Source organism: Mustela erminea, chromosome 1 (assembly GCF_009829155.1).
Source record: "Mustela erminea isolate mMusErm1 chromosome 1, mMusErm1.Pri, whole genome shotgun sequence".
NCBI lineage: Eukaryota > Metazoa > Chordata > Mammalia > Carnivora > Mustelidae > Mustela > Mustela erminea.
Window position 1 is genome coordinate 95823062 of NC_045614.1, and position 20377 is coordinate 95843438.

The 20377-nt window shown below is 41.3% G+C and overlaps 1 protein-coding gene across 5 annotated transcripts in view; it reads right to left on the bottom strand.

Moving 5' to 3' along the window:
* The window catches only part of CEP70 (centrosomal protein 70), a 123391-nt gene that overhangs the window by 102820 nt on the left and 194 nt on the right, over window positions 1-20377 (bottom strand). For 2 of the 5 annotated variants that reach the window (XM_032334387.1, XM_032334377.1), the window contains exons 1-2: window positions 9084-9281; window positions 6856-6958 (exon numbers count right to left, since the gene is read on the bottom strand). The gene's annotated coding sequence lies outside the window, so the exon portion shown is untranslated. Of the gene's footprint in view, window positions 1-6855; window positions 6959-9083; window positions 9282-20377 lie in introns of those variants that run through there. The other 3 variants (XM_032334411.1, XM_032334402.1, XM_032334396.1) reach the window with 3 other exon arrangements.

Below are 20377 nucleotides of genomic sequence, written 5' to 3' on the forward strand. Positions count from 1 at the left end.
TAATACAATAATAGTAGGGGACTTAAACACCTCCACTTACATCAATGGACAGATCATCCAAACTGAAAATCAACAATGAAACACTGCATTTGAATGACACACTGAACTAGATGGATCTAACTAACAGATATATTAAGAACATCCCATCCACAAACAGCAGACTATACATTCTTTTCAAGTGCACATGGAACATGATGCAGAATCACATATTAAGCCACAAAGCAAGTCTCAACAAATTCAAGAAGATCAAAGTCATATTATCCATCTTCTCTGACCACAACACTATAAAACTACAAATCAACTATAAGAAAAAATCTGGAAAGAGCAAAAATATATGGAGATTGAATGAAATGCTCCTAATCAGTGAATGGGTCAACCAAGAAATCAAAGAAATAAAAATTACACAGAAACAAATGAAAAATGAAAACACAATGGTCTGAAATCTTTGGGATGAGGCAAAAGCATCTCTTCTAAGAGACTTCATAGCAATACAGGCCTATCTCAAGAAACGAGAAAAATCTCAAACAACCTAACCTTACATTTAAAGAGCTAGAAAAAAACACTCCCAATGAACAAACAAAAAAACTCCCAACAAACTAAAGTGCGGAACCAGACAGTTTCATTGAGGAATTCTACCAAACATTTAAAGAAGAGTTAATACCTATTCTTCTCAAACTTTTCCAAAGAATAGAATAGAAAAGTAAGCTTCCAAATTCATTCTATGAGGCCAGCTTTACCCTGATACCAAAACCAAATAAAGACACTGCAAAAAAAGAGAGCTACAGGCCAATATCGCCAGTGAACATATATGCAAAAATCCTCAACAATATCAGTAAACCGAATCTAACAATAAATTTTAAAGAATCATTCACCAAAATCAAGTGGGATTTATTCCTGGGATGCAAGAGTAGTTGAATATTCATAAATATTGTGATAGAAGGGTAGTTCAATATTCACAAATCAGTCAATGTGACACATCACATCAACCATATGATCATCTCAATGGATGAGTTTAAAGCATTTGACAAAGTACAACATCCATTCATGATAAAAACCCTCAATAAAGTAGGTTGTGTTTTTTTTAAGATTTTATTTATTTATTTGAAAGAGAGGCAGTGAGAGAGAGCATGAGCAAGGAGAAGGTCAGAGGGAGAAGCAGACTCCCCGTGGAGCTGGGAGCCCAATGAGGAACTCGATCCCAGGACTCCGGGATCATGACCTGAGCCAAAAGCAGTCGTCCAACCAACAGAGCCACCCAGGCGTTCCAATAAAGTAGGTTTAGAGGAAAAATACCTCAAATAATAAAGGCTGTATATGAAAAATCCATAGCTAACATCATACTCAATGGGAAAAACTGGGAGGTTTTCCTCTAAGGTCAGGAAGAAGACAAGGATATCCACCCTCACCACTTTTATTCAATCCAGTACAGGAAGTCCCAGTCACAGCAATCAGACAACAAAAAGAAACTAAAAGTACCCAAAAAGGTAAGGAAGAAGTAAAACTTTGGCCATCTGTAGGTGACATGATACTATCTAAAGAAAACCCTAAAGACTCAACCAAAAAACTACTAGAACTGATAAATTAATTCAGTAGCTGCAGGATACAAAATCACTGTAGAGAAATCTGTTGTACTTCTACACACTAATAATGAAGCAGCAGAAAAAAGAAATTAAGGAAATAATCTCAGGGTGCCTGGGTGGCTCAGTCAGTTAAGGATCCAACTCTTGATTTCACCTCAAGTCATGATCTCAGGATCATGAGATGGAGCCCTGCATCCAGCTCTGCTCGGCTGGGAGTCTGCTTGGGATTCTCTCTCTCTCTCTCTTGCTCTCCCCCTCCCCACATCATGTGCTCTCTCTCACTCACACACTCTATCTCTCAAATAAATAAATCTTTAAAAAGAAACAATCCCATTTATAATTGCACCAAAAATATTAAAATACCTAGAAATAAACAACCATAAGGTGAAAGACCTCTACTTTGAAAATAAAACGCTAATGAAAGAAATTAAGATAACACAAAGAAATAGAAAGACATTCCACCTGCTCATGGAAGAGCAGGTGGAGAGTACAGGCAGTCATTTCTCTGACACTGATGGCAGCAATATCTTTCTAGATAGGTCTCCTGAGGCATGGGAAATAAAAGCAAAAATTAACTATTGGGACTACCTCAAAATAAAAAGCTTCTGCACAGCAAAGAAAATCACCATCCAAACTAAAAGGCAACCTACAGAATAGGAGAAGATATTTGCAAATGACATATCTGATAAAGGATTAGTATTCAAAACATATGAACTTGGGGCACCCGGGTGGCTCAGTGGGTTAGGCCTCTGCCTTCGGCTCAGGTCATGATCCTGGGGTCCTGGGATCGAGCCCCGCATCGGGCTCCCTGCTCAGCGGGGAGCCTGCCTCCCTCTCTCTCTCTGCCTGCTTCTCTGCCTACTTGTGATCTCTATCAAATAAATAAAATCTTTAAAAAAAAAAAAAACAACATATGAACTTATACAACCCAATACTGAAAAAAAATCCAATTAAAAATGGGCAGAGGAGGGATGTCTGGGTGGCTCAGTTGGTTGGGCCACTGCCGTCGGCTCGGGTCATGGTCCCGGGGTCCTGGGATCGAGTCCCACGTCGGACTCCTTGTCCAGCGGGGAGCCTGCTTCTCTCTCCGCCTTTGCCTGCCACTCTGCCTGCTTGTGCTCTCTGACAACTAAATAAATAAAATTTTTTTTTAAAAAAGGGCAGAGGACAATAAACAGACATTTCTCCAAAGATGATATACAGATGGCCAACACGCACATGAAAACAAGCTCCATATCACTCATCATCAGGGAAATGCAAACCAAAACCACAATGAGATATTATCTCATACCTCTCAGAATGGCTAAAATCAAAAATTCAAACAAGTACTGGCTAGGATGTAGAGAAAAAGGAACTCTTGTGCTCTGCTGGTGAGAATGCAAACTGGTACAGCCACCATGTGAGATGGTATGGAAGTTCTTAAAAAAATTAAAAACAGAACTACCCTATGATCCAATAATGATGCTACTGGATATTTACCCAAAAAATATGAGAACACTAATTCAAAAGAATACATGCACCCCATGCTTATAGCAGTATTATTTGCAAGAGCCAAACCACGGAAGCAGCCCAAGTGTTCACTGACAGATGAATGGAAAAAGAAGATGCAATATATATATCCAATGAAATATTATTCAGCTATAAAACAACATGAATGAACCTAGTAGGTATAACGCTAAGTGAAGTATCAGAGAAACACAAATACCATATGACTTCACTCATGTAAAATTTAAGAAACAAAATAGGGCAAAGGGAAAAAAAAGACAAACCAAAAAAACAGACTCTTAACATGAAGGAACAGGAACTCGGATACACTGCTGATGGTCATGTAAAATAGGACAATCACTTTGAAAAACACTTTGGCAATTTTTTAAAAGGTTAACTATATACCTAAGATCCAGCTATTCCATTCCTAGGTATTTACCCAAAAGAAATGAAAGCATACAGCCAACCACACAAAGAATTGTACATGAAAGTTCTCTAGAGATTTATTTGTAATAGCCAGGAACTGGAAACAACTCAAAAGTCCATCAAAGCTGAATGGATACACAAACTAGTATATGTACACAATGGAGTATCTCTCAGCAATAAAAAGGAATAAACCTTCAAAAAGAAGGAATAAACTATTGATATATGCAACAATACATATGAACCAGAAAACACTTATTGCTGAGTAAAAGAAGCTGAAGATTTATATACTGTATAACTCCATTTATATAAAATTCTAGAAAACAGGCGACCGGGTGGCTCAGTTGGTTAAGTGTCTGCCTTCGACTCAGGCCATAATCCTGGAGTCCTGGGATTGAGTCCCACATTGGGCTCCCTACTCAGTGGAGAGGCTGCTTCTCCCCGCTTGTGCTCTCTCCCTCTCTCTCCCTCTCGCTCTATCTCAAATAAATAAATAAAATCTTTTAAAAATAAAATAAAATAAATTTTAGAAAACAAAATTAACCTAATCTAAGTAGATCAGTGGTGGCTAGGGGAATGAGAGGCTGGGAAGATGGACCACAAAGGGGAACAAAGGATTTTTGGGGTGATGGATATATGCACAATCTTGATTATGTGATGGTTTCACAGGTGCCTATGTATGTCAAAACCTTATCAAATAGTATACTTTAAATATGTGCAGCTTATTTTTTATCACATATATCTCAATAAATCTGTTAAAAAAATAAAACTTTCCTGAAATGAAAAAATATGTACATTTGAAATTACATATGGAAAGAACGTATCACATACTCGAGAACACTGACCCATCTTAATAAAATTACTAGACTTCAAAGAAAAAAAATTCTTTGGTCATCTAGAAAAAAAGAACAATACTTATAAGGGGGAAAAAATTAGATTATCATCTGGCTTTCATACCAATACTTTATACCAGAAGAAAGACTTTAATATATTTAAGAAATTCAAGGAAAAGAAGTGTGAACCAAAGATTTTATATCAGCAAAACTGCCTTTCAAGTATAAAGAAGACAAACTTTTATCCACATACAAGAACTCAGGGACTATTCCTTCCTAAGGAACCTAATAAAGGAGCACTGGGTAACCAAAATGATACATAGGGGCTCCTGAATGGTTCAATCCATTAAGCATCTGCCTTCAGCTCAGGTCATGATCCCAAGCCCTGGGATCCAGCCCCTCAGGGGGAGCCTGCTTTTCCCTCCTCCACTCCCCCTGCTTGTTCTCTCTCTGCCGAACAATAACAAATTTTTAAAAAAGAAAAGAAAAATAGGGTTATAGATATAATAGAGAAATTCAATTAAAGCTCTATAATCTCAGTTTGTATTGGAAGTATTTGTATGAACTCATAAGATACTTAATCTTTAATGTGTGTGCCTCTATTTTATAAATAGACAGATGTAGGAATTCTAGCTCTGCCTACAGAAAAACCTCCAACAATAACTATGGATCCCTAGCATACAGATATAACCTTGAAATGCAATTTCCCTCTTGAAAAAACAAAAACAAAAAGTTTTAAGGGATGATGTCAGATTGTCAGATTTGGGATAGAACATTCAAGCTATCAGATAACAAGCAACAGACTAGTAAGGGTCATTATCAAAAAAATAGGCTTAAATCTCCCCCCCAGGGCAAAGATGAGATAACATAAGCTTCAATAATGATAATGACTGCAATGAACTAAATATGTTTAAGTTCATGACCTTATATTGACATTAGATTTTTTTTTAAAAATCTTTAAAGATTCTTTTAAAAAGAATCTTTATCAAAAAATAAGGAACTAATTCATTATCTTGAAAATTGGTAAATAAATGGAAAGAATCAAGCATTTATGCTGCCTTTCCTAAAGGAATCATATAGCTGTGTATCCAGATGCTATATAAGGGACTAGTATGCCAATTAATAAGAAAAAAAAAAAAACAGGATAGAAAATACCACTGTTTTGCAACCTTAAATGAATAGATATAGGTATGAAGTTTCAAGAGTTGCTGAGATCACAAAGAGAGGCACAGGCACCTCCAATGGACTTGACAAACACTGCTTAGAGAATTGCCAAAGGACTTGAATCTGAGTCTGATCCAGTCCTGGATCCAGCTATAAGTGTGCAGGAATTATCCAGGGCAGAACATACTGAATTGTATATGAATTTATAATCAGCAAAATCCAGTCTACAGTATATATAGGTCAAACCCAGATTCTAGATCTGATAAATTATAAGGGAAAAGGAGGAACAGAAAGAAAAACCTACAGATTTTTAAAAATATATTTATTTATTTATCAGAGAGAGCCTCAAGTAAAATCCAGGCTGAGTATGGAGCCGAACGCGGGCCTCAATTTCGTGACCCTGAGATCACGACCTGAGTCGAAACCAAGAGCCAGATGCTCAACTAACTGTGTCACCCAGGCACCCTGCAAACCTACAGATATTTTAAAGAGTTTTTAAGGGGCAACTGTGTAGCCCAGTGGGTTTAGTGTCTGACTCGTGATTTTAGCTCAGGTCATAATCTCAGGGTCATGAGATGGAGCCCTGTATGAGGCTCCACACTCAGTGGGGAGTCTGCTCAAGATTCTTTCCCTTTCCCTCCCTCTCTGCCCCTCTCCCTGCTTGTTCTAAAATAATTTTTTTTTAAAAGTTCTTAAGTAATTTTTAACTGGTAAGGCTACACTATAGTGTCTAGAAATATACATTTATGGAAAAAACTCAAACATAAGGAAATAATTACTATAGAAATCTGAAGAATGGCTACTAATTGGAGTACAGAAGTAACTGAGACTGGCACTGAGCAATGGAGGGGCTCTGGCATGGTGAGCACGATTCTACACCCTGATCTGAGGGGTATCATCTTATTTTAATAATTTATTAATACCAAAAACACTAACCAAAAGAAAGCTGGTATAGCTCTGTAGCCAGGCTGCCTGGATTTGAATTGTGGATTCTGCCACACAGCCAGGAAATTACTAATGACTCTACGCCTTGATCTCACTATCATAAAATGAGGAGAGTAAAAAATACGGAGCCCATAGGGGTGTTATGGAAATTAGGAGTTAATATAGAAAGAAAATAAAACAGTGCCTCACTCATAGCTGACAGAGCTGGTGATCAGAGTTGGTGACCACCAGCTACGTGAACTAGTGTAGTTACTTAACCTCTCTGGGCTCCAGTTTCCTCAGCTAGTTTAAAATATCTACCTAATTCAATTATCAAGAGATCAGAAGTAAATATATACAATGTATCTATTACAGTACTCAACAAATAACAGGTCTTTTTCTAGGCCTCCCAACATCCAGAGAGTTATCAGTCACATTAGACATACCTCAGTCATAGCACATTCCTCTTGCACTTTTCACCTAGTCATTCAAGTTGATCTCAATGAAATGATCACCCAGTGAGTCTCACGTCTGAAACTGGATCTTCATCTAGATTTCAAAAGATAAACCAAAAATCTTAAAGTGTTCAACTTCTAGTGAAAATGGTCTTGTGTTATTCCCAGAGCAGGCATCTATGGCACTGGTAACCACTGAACTGAAGTGGAACAACTGAAGTAACCACTGATGGACTCAACACTCATCATCTTGTGTTTTCTTCCTTCTCTTCATTCCTCTCCCTGCTTTTTGAAACATTTAGCTGGGAGTCCAAATCTATCATAAACTATTATCTGTAAGAACAGATAATTCTGACCACAAAGGTAGATTATTCTCATTTGCAAGGGTACTAAAATGAAATGCTCTCACACAAATACCACTAAACACAAACGGCAAAGGCAGGAATAAAAACTATCTTCTCAATTCCACCTGTGACTAAATAAATAATTGTTTTAAAAAGTTCTTAAGTAATTTTTAATTACTTTCCAGAAGTCCATGTTGTGAAATTAATGTGCTGATAGTATGCACCAGCCTTTCCCCCCCCCATAAGCTGTGACAGGACACAGATCTGGAACTGAGTCACAGGTAAAGACCAAATGTTTTCCAAGGCCAAAGAAGACGCTATACCTTTAATCAGTGCCACAACACACCTAAAGTAAGATTGTGGGAATAGGGGTTGCAGGAGACAAGTTGTTTGCACATAACATAAAAAGCCAAATGCAGAGAGAAGTAAAGCATGTTGTATCTTCTGGCACTGTCCAGGTTTCCAAGAGTCCTCTGGTAACTTCCCCTTCACAGGTCTGAAGCCCAGTTAACAAGCAGGATCCAATAAAATGTGTATTTTTCAACACTTTCTTGGGGAAAAGCTGGAGATAACAAACCATGGCATGTGGTGATACTTTCTCCATGGAGACTCATCAAAATTTGTCATTAGCTATCTCAAAAGCATATATCTCACATTACTGCAATAAATGGAACACGCAATGCTTTCAAAGTCTCTACTGTCAATTAAATACAAAAGCTCGGGGCGCCTGGGTGGTTCAGTGGGTTAAGCCGCTGCCTTCGGCTCAGATCATGATCTCAGGGTCCTGGGATTGAGTCCCATATCGGGCTCTCTGCTCAGCAGGGAGCCTGCTTCCCTCTCTCTGTCTCTCTGGCTGCCTCTCCATCTACTTGTGATTTCTCTCTGTCAAATTAATAAATAAAATCTTTAAAAAAATAAATAAATAAATACAAAAGCTCTACTCCCAAAACACAGGAGCATGCTGCTCAATTTTCTTATTAGTGAATCTACTGAAAATAAGGAAATGGGAGTTGGGATTGGATGTCATCTCCACCCAGTAACTGGGCCCCAGGAGAGGGTACACAAAGGGCCAGACCCGCCTCTCCCCGTTTGAGGGAGAAGCTGCGGGCCAAACCCCAGTTAGCCACCTGTTCAAGGTGTGGCGGGGCAGGCAGGAGTCCACCTGGCAATAAAGAAAGTAAAAACAAACTCCTGCAGAGGACTGGAACCAACGCAGGTGATGCCTGCACAATGCTTAATATTATTATGATTAGAAGATAAATGGTAGCAGAAACCCTTCCTGTGCGGTCTCTAGGGGCCGGATCCCAGCCTTCTGACATTGCCACCTCACAGACTCAGACTCCGCCGAAAGCCAGCCGTCCTCCGAGCCTGGAATGAGCCTCGTGAGTAGTTGGAAGGGCAACTCGCCTACTCCCCCGGGTACCCACCCTTTCGCTCCGAGTCTCCTCTAGACAGCAAACTTCTCAGACACCCTAACCCTGAAAAGCGAAGCGGGTCCGCTCTGGTCGGCTCTTGCACACGGAGGACTGCCCTAGGACTCGGCCACAGTGCGGTCTGCGCCCGCTGTCATTCTAAGCCTCACACGACTGCCTCTTCAACCTTCTCAACCAGCCCTCAGCGCAAGAATTACCAGCTGTGTGCTGCGAATGAAGAAACGGAGGCGCTGTGGCCTGCGGTGAGCAGCCCGAGGTGCCCAAGGCCAGGCAGTCACGACTCCAGCCACCCTTACATTAGTCAGGGACCGCCGCCTTACACTAGGATTATAACTGGCGCGCTCCCTGGGCGCCCGACAAGAGTCGGTGTGACCATTCTCCCAGACCGGCCCAGGCCGGTCCCCGGGATGCGCGGGGGAGGAAGAACACCGACGCCACTCACCTTCCTCCGCCGCGGCCTTCCCCAGCAGCACGCCCGGCCCGGCCCAACTCAGCCCCCTCTGGCTCCGCCCCCGCGACCGTTACCGCGCCGCGGGAGGCCGGCCAATCGAGCTGGAGCGCGGCGAGAAGCCCCACCTCCGCTCCGCCTCAGAGCGCGGGCCTTGTTTCTTCCCACAGCCCGGGGAAATGGGGGGGCGGGGCGGAAGCGTCTAGGTCGGCCCCGCGTCGAGTTGCCCTCGCTCTTGGGGGCGGGACTTACAGTCACTCAGAGGAGAGTGCGCCGCGCTTACGGTCTGCGCCTGCGCACTGCCGTCGCACTGTCAACAAGCGGTGGTTCTGCAGGCGCTGTTAGCAGACACTTGGAAACTCATTTGCCCGGACCACAGAAATACATAATTGAGGCCGTTGGTGGAAATGAGGCCCCGGCAACGTAACCAACGCGTTCTGCCCTCCACACACATTCAAGCTGTAACTGTGAGCCCTTGTACAGGACTAGTCAGCTTGTTTTCTAAGTTCCAGACCTTGCTGAGCGCGGCAGCACCTAGCATTTGGAGGACCCCAGTATGTGTTCATAAATGACATTTTACCCTTACGTTCAGCATTTTCAAATCTCCAAGAAGTGTCCGACCCTACATGAGGCTCCAGGAATGCAGAGGTGGCTGACGGGAAATGCTCAGTCTAGTTAGGGACTGAATATATGCTCTGAAATTAAGATACAGTGTGATAGGCATAATCAAAGAAGTTTGCGCAGGGTACAGAAGGAAAAGAGAAGAATTACCTAAATGGGTCACTTTAGTCTTCCTAAACCTGTGAGTCTCAACCCTGACTGCATATTAGAATCACCCCAGGAGCTGTGAAAATTTGGTAATCAATCCCCAGACTACTTAAATCAGAATCTCCAGGGTAGGCCTCAGGTGTTAATAGTTTGTCAATAACGTCTCTTCCCCATCCTCCCCTCCCCAGGTGATTCTAATTGCCTCCAAGCTCAAGAACTGCAAATTTAGAGAAATACTTGAATGATTCTGAATGGTAGGAGTTCCCCAGCAATACAGGGAGGAAAGATAATTATAGAGAACTTCTTGAGCAAATTAAATAGTTTCAAAGCACATTATTATAATGCCTAAATCACAAGTAATCAGTAAACCTTATTATTTTTTGTCATTAAACCTGGGCCCCTTTGGTATGACTCATATCTGTCCTCCCCTAAAACCTAACTCCAAAAGCCTTTACAAATATAATGGAACCTACTGAGGGCTCCCTGATGAAACTGAGTAATATGTTGCATCCCTGGAAAGGCAGAATGGGAAGGCTTTAGGAGGTGTGCTAAAGACCTGGGACTTTATCCAGGGGGTAATGGGAAACCATAGACAAGTTTTCAAAGGAAGTAATAAAATGGGAATATTTCTTGTTGGGGTGACTTCAAGCCTAATTTTAATGCATCTTGACAATACAGATAAAAACTGTAAAAACATCTCCACCATGTACAAATATGATCATTGCTTTTTCCCCCTCACAAAAAGAAGTCACCTCAATATTTTATTTCTCAGATTAATAAAGTCAGAAACTACAAATAGGGTCCCTGCCCACCATTTTCAAAAACTCATAAGAGGTTAAGTGATCAAAAAATTCCTAGCAGAGGGCGCCTGGGTGGCTCAATGGGTTAAGCCGCTGCCTTCGGCTCAGGTCATGATCTCGGGGTCCTGGGATCCAGTCCCGCATCGGGCTCTCTGCTCAGCAGGGAGCCTGCTTCACTCTCTCTCTCTCTCTCTGCCTGCCTCTCCATCTACTTGTGATTTCTCTCTGTCAATAAATTAAAAAAAAAAAAAATCTTAAAAAAAAAAAAAATTCCTAGCAGAAAATACAACTTCCACACACCTGAAGAGAAGTCTCATTGGCCCACTATTGTTCTTGCATCTTACAGCCACATAGTGTCGCTGTTGGACGACCGGTATTTTCCAGATCTGTGGTGGTGCAGGTCCCATAAGGGCTGACGATCTCCAACAGAGGGCATCAATCATTCTGGGTCTCACAAGAAATCTCAGGGTCACAGCTTTTAGGGTAAATACTTTCAGGCCCATATTTGGCTTTCTTCCCAGGCAGCTGGGGCCACAGTGAGTTTGATCTCTGTGTCTGCGCCATGCAAAGATGTTCTCAACGCTGTCCCCAATCCCTTTCCTTACCTAGCTATTCACACTAGCAGTAGTTTATATTTAAACAGACTTTCATTTTCTTTTTTATTTAAGGTTTTTTTTTAATTTATTTATTTGAGAGAGAGAGAGGGGGATCACAAGTAGGTAGAGCAGCAATCAGAGGGAGAGGGAGAAGCAGACTCCCCCAACAAGGATCCTGATGCAGGGCTCAATGCCAGGACCCTGGGATCATGACCTGAGCTGAAGGCAGAAGCTTAACCAACTGAACCATTCAGATGCCCCAGTAGATTTTCATTTTCAACCCTAGAAACACAGAGTCCAACTGCTTGCCTTTTCCAAGACAATAGGGTGACTTGCCCACTCTTCTGATTATAGCTGCACTAATTGAGCCAGAAGGTCAAATATCACATGTCAGTTGGAACCATTTTGGCTGCAAATAGAAAACCTGATTCAAACTGTCTTCTTAAGCAATAAGTAAATTTATTATCTCACACAACAGGAAGTCTACCGGCAAAACACTTTTAGGTTGGTGAATTCAATGGCTCAACAAGTTATCAAGGACCTCATCTATTAGTCTCTCTGCTCTCCTACAAACATGGTAGGTTTCAAATTCATACTAAAGTGATTTTCCAGAGGTCTACCAGGAGCAATCAGGACCACATACTTTCTTTTCCATCTACAATCTTTCCTTCTGTTTTTGTTTTTTTTGTGGGTTGTTTTTTTGTTGTTGTTGTTGTTGGGTTTTTCTGACCAATTAGGTCACATAGGCACATACTCTGCCTCCCAATCAGTAACTGAGTAGCAAATGTAAAGAAGACTTAACCTTGAGTTCCAGAAGGGAAAAGAGGTTACCATAATTGGAATTGGCAATGGGGTGGGTGCTCCTTGAATCACATAAGTTGCAAGGGAGAGATATGGCTACTTGAGTAAAGCTAAGGGCCAAGAGGACCATGGATGTTAGATGTAGGATCACCAGTATTCTTTACAGTGTTCAAAGCACAGGAAGGCTGATTATCTTCTATTTCCTAAGAAGAGAGCCTCCTCCTCATCACTCCTGGATTTTGTGTGTATCAAGTGGAGGAGAGGAAGTTCTACAGCACTCTACAGTCCTCCAAAGGAATTCCATTCTCATGGACCATCAAGGCCTTTCCAGCCCCTCTCTTTGCTAGAGAAGTAAAAGACTGTACACAAGTTCAGTCTTTGACTCAGCACACTGCTGCATGGGTCTTGAGTTTTCTTTTCCTTTCTTTTTTAAAATTTTATTTTTAATTAATCTCTATACCCAGTGTGGGGCTCAAACTCACAACCCCAAGATTCAGAGTCACATGCTCCACTGACTGAGCCAGCCAGGAACCCAGAGTTTTCTATGGGTCTTCAATGACTCAGCAGGGTGCCAATGGTTCTAAACACTCATTTAACATTTATTTACAAAAATGTATTAAGTACCTGTTACCTAAGTTCCAGGGATCAAACTAAATACTGTGTATAAACACAGTATACTCACAGTGGTGAGTAAACCAGATGAGATTCCTGCCCTCACAGTGGTTGTGAAAAAAACCACAAATAAGTATTAATTATGATAAGTGCTATGAAGAGAAGGAAGAGAACAGGGGCACATGGAGGAGGCTCTCTCAGGTAGTGACATTTAAGCTGAGATCCAAAGCCTGTCTTCATTTCAGTTTACTGCTTTCCTCTGTGCTTTGTCTTCCCAGTATAAATTACAGCCTTTCCTAGCAATTAAAACAGATCTTTTCATTTCTAAACTTCTAAACTAATTCTCAAATTTTCTCCTAGGCATAGACCTATCAAGTTTTTCCTCATAACGAGGAGTTTACCAAACTCAAATGGCATTTGGTGATAAATTCTTGAAGATTCTTCAACTCACAAGTCTTTTAGACTTAGAATCCTTAATTAATCCTTAATTACATTAATAACCCTTGTGTCTGCCTCCCATCTGAGAATCTGAACTCTGGGGATATGGATCATATCTTACTTTTTCCAGGACCGAGCATTATCCCCGGCACATAGGTGTGCAATACAGTGTGGAGTGGCCCTGCTAATTTTGGGTCAGATTTAGACAGAGGCATTCACCTTCAGTAGCCATTTTCCAGTATAAACAAGCACAGGCAAATAGCTCAAACAAATAGATTGATAACATAGGGCGCCTTGGTGGCTCAGCTGGTTAAGCCGCTGCCTTCAGCTCAGGTCATTGTCCCAGGATTCTGGGATTAAGCCCCACGTCTTGGGCTCCCTGCTCAGTGGGGAGTCTCCTCTCCTCCCCTCAACTCATGCTCTCTCTCAAATAAATAAATAAATAAATCTTAAAAAACAGATTAATAACAAATTTTCAAGAATCAATACAGATTAACAACAGCTATATTAATTGGACCTTTAAAATGTGTCAATCTCTGGGCTACACACTTTTTTCTAACTTCTTGACTCTTCAGAACAACCTTCACGTAAGTACTGTTATTATCTTCATCCTACAAATGATCAAATTAGAAAACAGAAGTTTAAAAAAAAATGTGTGCCTGGGTGGTTCAGTTAAGCATCTGCCTTCAGTTCAGGTCATGATCTCAAGTTCCTGGGATAGAGTTTTGCATCAGCTCTCTGCTCAGCAGGGAGTCTGCTTCTCCCTTTCCTGTGCTTGCTCTCTTTTTCAAAAATAAACTAAGGGGCACCTGGGTGAACTTAGTGGGTTAAAGCTTCTGCCTTCAGCTCAGGTCATGATCTCAGGGTCCTGGGATCGAGCCCTACATTGGGCTCTCTGCTCAGCAGGGGGCCTGCTTCCTCCTCTCTCTCTCTCTGCCTGCCTCTCTGCCTACTTGTGATCTCTGTCTGTCAAATAAATAAGTAAAATCTTTAATATTAATTAATTAGTAAGTTAATTAATTTAAAATCTTAAAAAAAAAAAAAAGACTTGCTAAGATCACACAGCCAGTATGTGGCAGAGCCAGGATCTGAAACCAGCACTCAGGCTCCAAAGTCTACTTCGTTAACCATCTGATCATATCACTTCTCTTGATGAGCAACTGCTCTACCATAAGATTGGTATAGGCATTTATTCCAATTTGCAGTTATTTCATCTGTCTGTGTATTAGTCATCTACTGATACATAACAAATTATTCCTAAAATTGGAACATTTAACATCTTGACATGTCCGTGGATCAGTAATACAGGACTGGCTTAGCTGGATGGTCTGGACAGAACCCTTCATGAGGTTGCAGTCAACCTGTTTAGCCACAGTCAGTCATTTCAGGGTTCAACTGGGGCTGACGGATTCACTTCCAAACTCACTCAAGTGGTTATTGGCAGGGCTCAGTTTGTTTCTTAGCAAGCAGGCCTCTCTACAGGCTGCCTGAGTAGCACCCACAACATGATAGCTTCCCACAGAGGAAGTGATCCAAGAAAAGGTGTGAGGGCCTAAGAAATAAGCAGAAGTCTTTTTTAGAACCTCCTCTGGGTAGTGACATCTCATCACTTCTGCTATATGATATTAATCACACAGACCAACTATGGTAAAATATAATAGAGGACTACACAAGGATGTTGATACCAGGAAGTGGGGATGCTTGGGAGCCATTTTGTAAGCAACTAATCAGTCGGCTTGCTCATTTTTTGTGCCTCCTCCACTAGAATGTAAACTTCATGAGTGGGGAAAAACATCAGTGATGTTCATTGTAATATTCTCTCCACAGGACTTGCCATAGAACAGATGGTCAATAAATACTGAATAAATGTAATGATGATAATGATATGAATTCCAAAGATTGAGCTCCCTACAACAATCCTGTCTTACTCTCACACAGATTTCCAGTTGCCTTTCATGGCAGCATTCAAATATTTGTTTATTTAAGACTTCATTTTTAAGTAATCTCTACACCCAACATGCAGCTCGAACTCACAACCCTGAGATCAAGAGTTGCATGCTCCACTGACTGAGCCAGCCAGACACAGCTCAAATAATTTTTTTAAAGCAAGCCTCTAGGGGCACCTGGGTGGCTCAGTGGGTTGGGCCTCTGCCTTTGGCTCAGGTCATGATCTCAGGGTCCTGGGATCGAGTCCTGTATCAGGTTCTCTGCTCAGTGGGGAGCCTGCTTTCCCCTCCCTCTCTGCCTGCCTCTCTGCCTACTTGTGATCTCTGTCAAATAAATTTAAAAAATAAATAAAAGCAAGATTCTATTATGCCCAAGAACTTTTATTCATAATTTCTTTTTTTGCTAAAGAAACCCATAATTTTTATTTCACTGTCAGTTTTTCAGGAAGTGAATTCTCAAAGGAGATGAAAAAAATTTTTGAGCTGGACCCAAAGCTATGGGGGGTACAAATTTAGAGAGGAGTGTTAACCATTAGTAAATGCCTACTCAGCACAATTAGGAGGGCTGGCAGAGCTAGGAGCAAGCTAGGGGAACTGAGTCCAAGATTATTGCATTGGATAGGACCCTGGAAGCATGTAAAAGTGATTCCAGGTGACTGGAATTCAGTGACTTCCCCTAGCTCCCAGATACAATTATTTCAAAATAAATTTTTTTTAAAAAGCACCAGTAGACTGGGGCACGTGGATGGCTCAGTCAGTTAAGCAGCCGATTCTTGATTTTGGCTCGGGTAATGATCTCAGGGTCATGGGATCAAGCCCCAACTGGGGCTTTGCTCTCAGCAGGGAGTCTGCTTGAGGATTCTCTCTCTCCCTCTGCCACTTCCCCGACTCATGCTCTCTATCAGTCTCTAAAATAAATAAATCTTTTTTAAAAATCCCCAAAGACCTACATTAAAAGAAGTTCTAAGTATGTACGTTAGAAAGAAGTGATCAAAGAAGACAAGTATGAGATGCAAGGGTTGCTGAGAAAAAATGATAAACATGCAGATAAATATAAACAAACATTGTATAATTCAGTATAACGATCACAAAGGCAAATGTGTGGGCTGGAAAAAGGACAGACTCAATGAAACTTGATTACACAGTGAAAGGGGCAGGCATTGGAGTTAGAGTATTCCACGATACCTGTATTGTCTAAAAGGAGAAGCGGGGTGGGTAGGCTCTCTTAAGTGTGCAATGTAAAATTTTAAGGGTAGCCTCTCTATGTGGGCTGGAAAAAGGACAGACTCAAATGAAACTTGATTACACGGTGAAAGGGGCAGGCATTGGAGTTAGAGTATTCCAAGATACCTGTATTGTGTAAAAGGAGAAGCGGAGTGGTTAGGCTCTCTTAAGTGTGCAATGTAAAATTTTAAGGGTAGCCTCTCTAAGAACAGGAATAGAGTCAATGAATTCCAAACCAGGGGATGGAAAAAGTGGAATATGAAAACAAAAATTCAGGCTACTTTTAAGAACGAAAGAAAGGAGAACAAAAGGCAGATCAGGGACGCCTGGGTGGCTCAGTTGGTTGGACGACTGCCTTCGGCTCAGGTCATGATCCCGGAGTCCCGGGATCGAGTCCCGCATCGGGCTCCCAGCTCCGTGGGGAGTCTGCTTCTCCCTCTGACCTTCTCCTCGCTCATGCTCTCTCTCACTGTCTCTCTCTCTCAAATAAATAAAATCTTTAAAAAAAAAAAAAAAGGCAGATCAAAGGTGGGACAAATAACAAAAGGTAAGATAGTAGAGGCAAGCTAAATACAGTGGGATAGTGCAAAACACCTTTCTTCATTATTATTATTTTTTAAATTTATATCCCCTCCACCCATTTCTCCCCCCTCAACCTCTAATGATCACCAATCTCTAATGATCACCAATCTTTTGGTTTTGTTTTTAGATCCCACCCACATGAGACATATACAGTAATTGTCATTTTTTACTTATTTCACTTAGAATAGTGTCCTTAAGTTCCATCCATGTTGTCACAAACAGCAGAATTTCCTTCTTTTTTATGGCTTAATAATAGTATTCATGTCTCTGTGTGTGTGTGTGAGAGAGAGAGAGAGAGAGAAACAGAGAGAGAGAGAGAAATATCTAAAAGTAAAATTGCTGGATATGGTAGTTTCATTTTTAATTTTTTTCTAGAGGGGCAGGGTAGGGCAGAGGGAGATAAAGAATCTCAAGCAGGCTCCATGCACAGTGAGGAGCCTGTGGCAGGCTCTATCTCACAACCCTGAGATCATAACCTGAGTCAAGATCAAGAGTAGGACACTTAATGGACTGAACCACCAGGGCACTCTTATTTTTACTATTTTTGAGGAACCTCCACACTGTTTTCCATAGTAGCAGCACCAAATTACATTCCTACCAACAGTGCACAAGTGTTGCCTTTTCTCCATATCCTTGCCAACACTTGTTATTTATTTTTGATAACAGCCATTCTAACAGGTATGAGCTATTCATGTATATAGTTTCTATGTAACTATAGAAAATAGACTCAGAAAAAAACATCAAATTCATGTTCATACTGGCCTTGGGGGAAGACAAGCAAGTAATAGTGCTGGACTTGCAAATCCAATAGTGTTTTATCTGCAATGTTTTCTTCCATTGAGATTTTTCAATGAGCCAATATTTAATGATGGTCAGTTGATTCTAGGTAGCAGGAATATGGGTATTAATTTCTATACTTTTCTATGTTTTTAAAATTTCTCTAAATAAACACAATACAAATTTTTACAAAGTCTTAACCAACTGGAACATGAGTCTGTACTGCCTTCCTTTGGCTCTTGGCTCTAATTAAGGGTGTATCTATAGTCCCCACGCTCCACATGACTTAAACCAAAGCCTACATTCTCCTAAAATTGTCAAGTTTCTCTTGTTTGATGTTCTGCAAAATCACCTTGTTTCACCGCTTCCCCACTTACTGTGTTTGTGTAGGTAGAACCACAGCGTCCTCAGGCTGAGGGGAAGATGTCTAAGCAGCAGCAGCCCAGCCAGCAGCAGGAGACTGTGGGTACTGGCTTTGGCTCTGACACACAATCCTCTGAGGCCAGAATTCTGAGCCCAGGGCTTGTTTCTAAAGCCCCGATTCTTCTTCCTTTAAACGTATCGCCAGTCATCAGGCTGAACCAATACTGGAAGGGCATGTGGAGAACTTTAAGTCTTGTTGTTATCAGACTATGTAACTTTTCCCTTTTATTTTAATCTCCATTCACGTTCTTTAAAAAGTAAGTTCAGAAAACCAGTCAATGCATTAACAATTCCTTTTTCAAAAGGAGGCAGAATGAAAGCATGGAGAATGGTGAATGAAAACATTTTGTTACTCTCTTAAACTATGCCACTGATGGTCTGGCTGGTTCAGTCAGTAGAGGATGTGACTCTTGATCTCAGGGTTCTAAGTTCAAGCCCCACGTTGGGTGTAGAGATTACTTAAAAATAAAATCTTTTAAAAAGTCGTCCATCAATCAGTCAGTCACTGATGTCAAAGGGCAAACTGGTGAGAGGCAGTTTAAGAGGTTAAGAACAGCATTTAGGTACCCTGGGAAACAAGGAAATAATCTGCGAATGAGAATAAAGTCAAAAGCATGGGTCACCTGGCTGGCTCCATGAGGAAAGCATGTGACTCCTGATCTTGTGGTTGTGAGTTTGAGTTCCATATTGGGCACAGAGATAACCTTGAGGTGTGTGGGGGGGTATGTCAAGTCAAAAGCAGGATCAGCTAGACTGAACACATTTTATACTCAAGTTCACTACCTTTCACAGTATTTTCTTCAGACTTTCTTTTCGTAACAGTTTTGTCTAGTAACAAGTGACTAATGCTACCATCAGTGTCCTGGTCCCCGGGAATGAGTAGGTGGAAAATGTAGCCCAAACTGATATGTTCCTCAATTCAGGTATCCCAGGAATTATACCAAAGAGAAAACAGTGACACAGAACAAGCCACCTGAGGAATCAGATTGCACTGACTATTCTTGGTGCAAACATGAATGCACCTCAGTGCTCTGTGGGCAAAGGAGCTTCTCAGGCCTCTAAGGAAGGGCCCACTGGCTCTACATGCTGGCCCTGTAACTTCTGAAGGGCTTTGGGCCTCTGTAATGTAAGTACTGGGCTGTTGTGAAAAATACAGGCAACAATATATAAGGACATAGCAAGCATCCAATAAATGACATCTTACTGGTCTTATAAAGGATATCCAGACGCCTGAAGTTTTACAAGATAATCTGATCCTTCATTAAACAGTATCACTGAGCTGCTCCCCAACCAGGGTTTCCTGATGCTAGCCCAACTAAGAAACAACTCAGCATTGTTTCTTAGAAGAAATAAGGACTAGAAAAAAGTAATTAGGAATATCATTCAGCTAGCCTTATCCCATCACTGGAAATTTCCACTCTGGGGCCTTTTACCCTTTCCCCAATACCTCACTCTTTCAACAATTATTTATTGAAAACTCTGCTCAAGACACTGGTTTAGAAGAAAATACAAATATGAAAAGTCTTTGTTTTCCAGAAGCTTTCAGTACAGGGTGGCAAACAAAAAATCCGTGCTCACAAAGCAGAATCTGTATGATATAATTTGCTTAAGCATTCAGTCATTATTACTTTGCAGACTGATTAATAGGTTGTTTCTTTTTGTGTCTCTATCCCCCTTCTCTCACATACTTGCTCAGCATTTAGAAATGACTTCAACTCTACCAACCCTAAAGATAAAACGATCCTTTATATTAACCTCAAGCGGGAGGAAGAAATTACACAATAGAGCATGGATGCCTCCATGCCCCTCCAAACTTCTGGGCCATCAGAGTCCTCACCAGAATACTGTCAAATGTCTGTATATTATTGTCCCCGGGGCCACTCACTGGCCTCCTCAAATGGTCCACTCAACAACTCTCCTCCCTCTCTGCTGGTTGCGAAAATGGATACCACCTGAAACTTACCCAGGCATGCTCTACATTCATTCCTTAAACAAGTATTTATCAGAGCCTACTATGAGCCTGCACTGTGAAGATGTGTGAGATACACGAGTGAAAGCCAAGCAGCCACACCCCCTGCCTTCAAGAACCTCAGTCCACGACTAAGTTACCCATTAAGCAAAAATTACAGAAATAACTGCACACCCTGCCAAGGGCTAAGGAGAATTCAAGGGTTCAGGGCTTGGATAATTTTCCTTAAAAAATTATATGTCCTGCAGCAAGCTCAACAACCAAGTGTTGGATAACTAAGGGAAGAGGCAGGGAGGAGCTCCCAGCAGAGGGAAGAGCATCTGCAGAGGCCCGTGGAGAGAAAAAGCTTGCA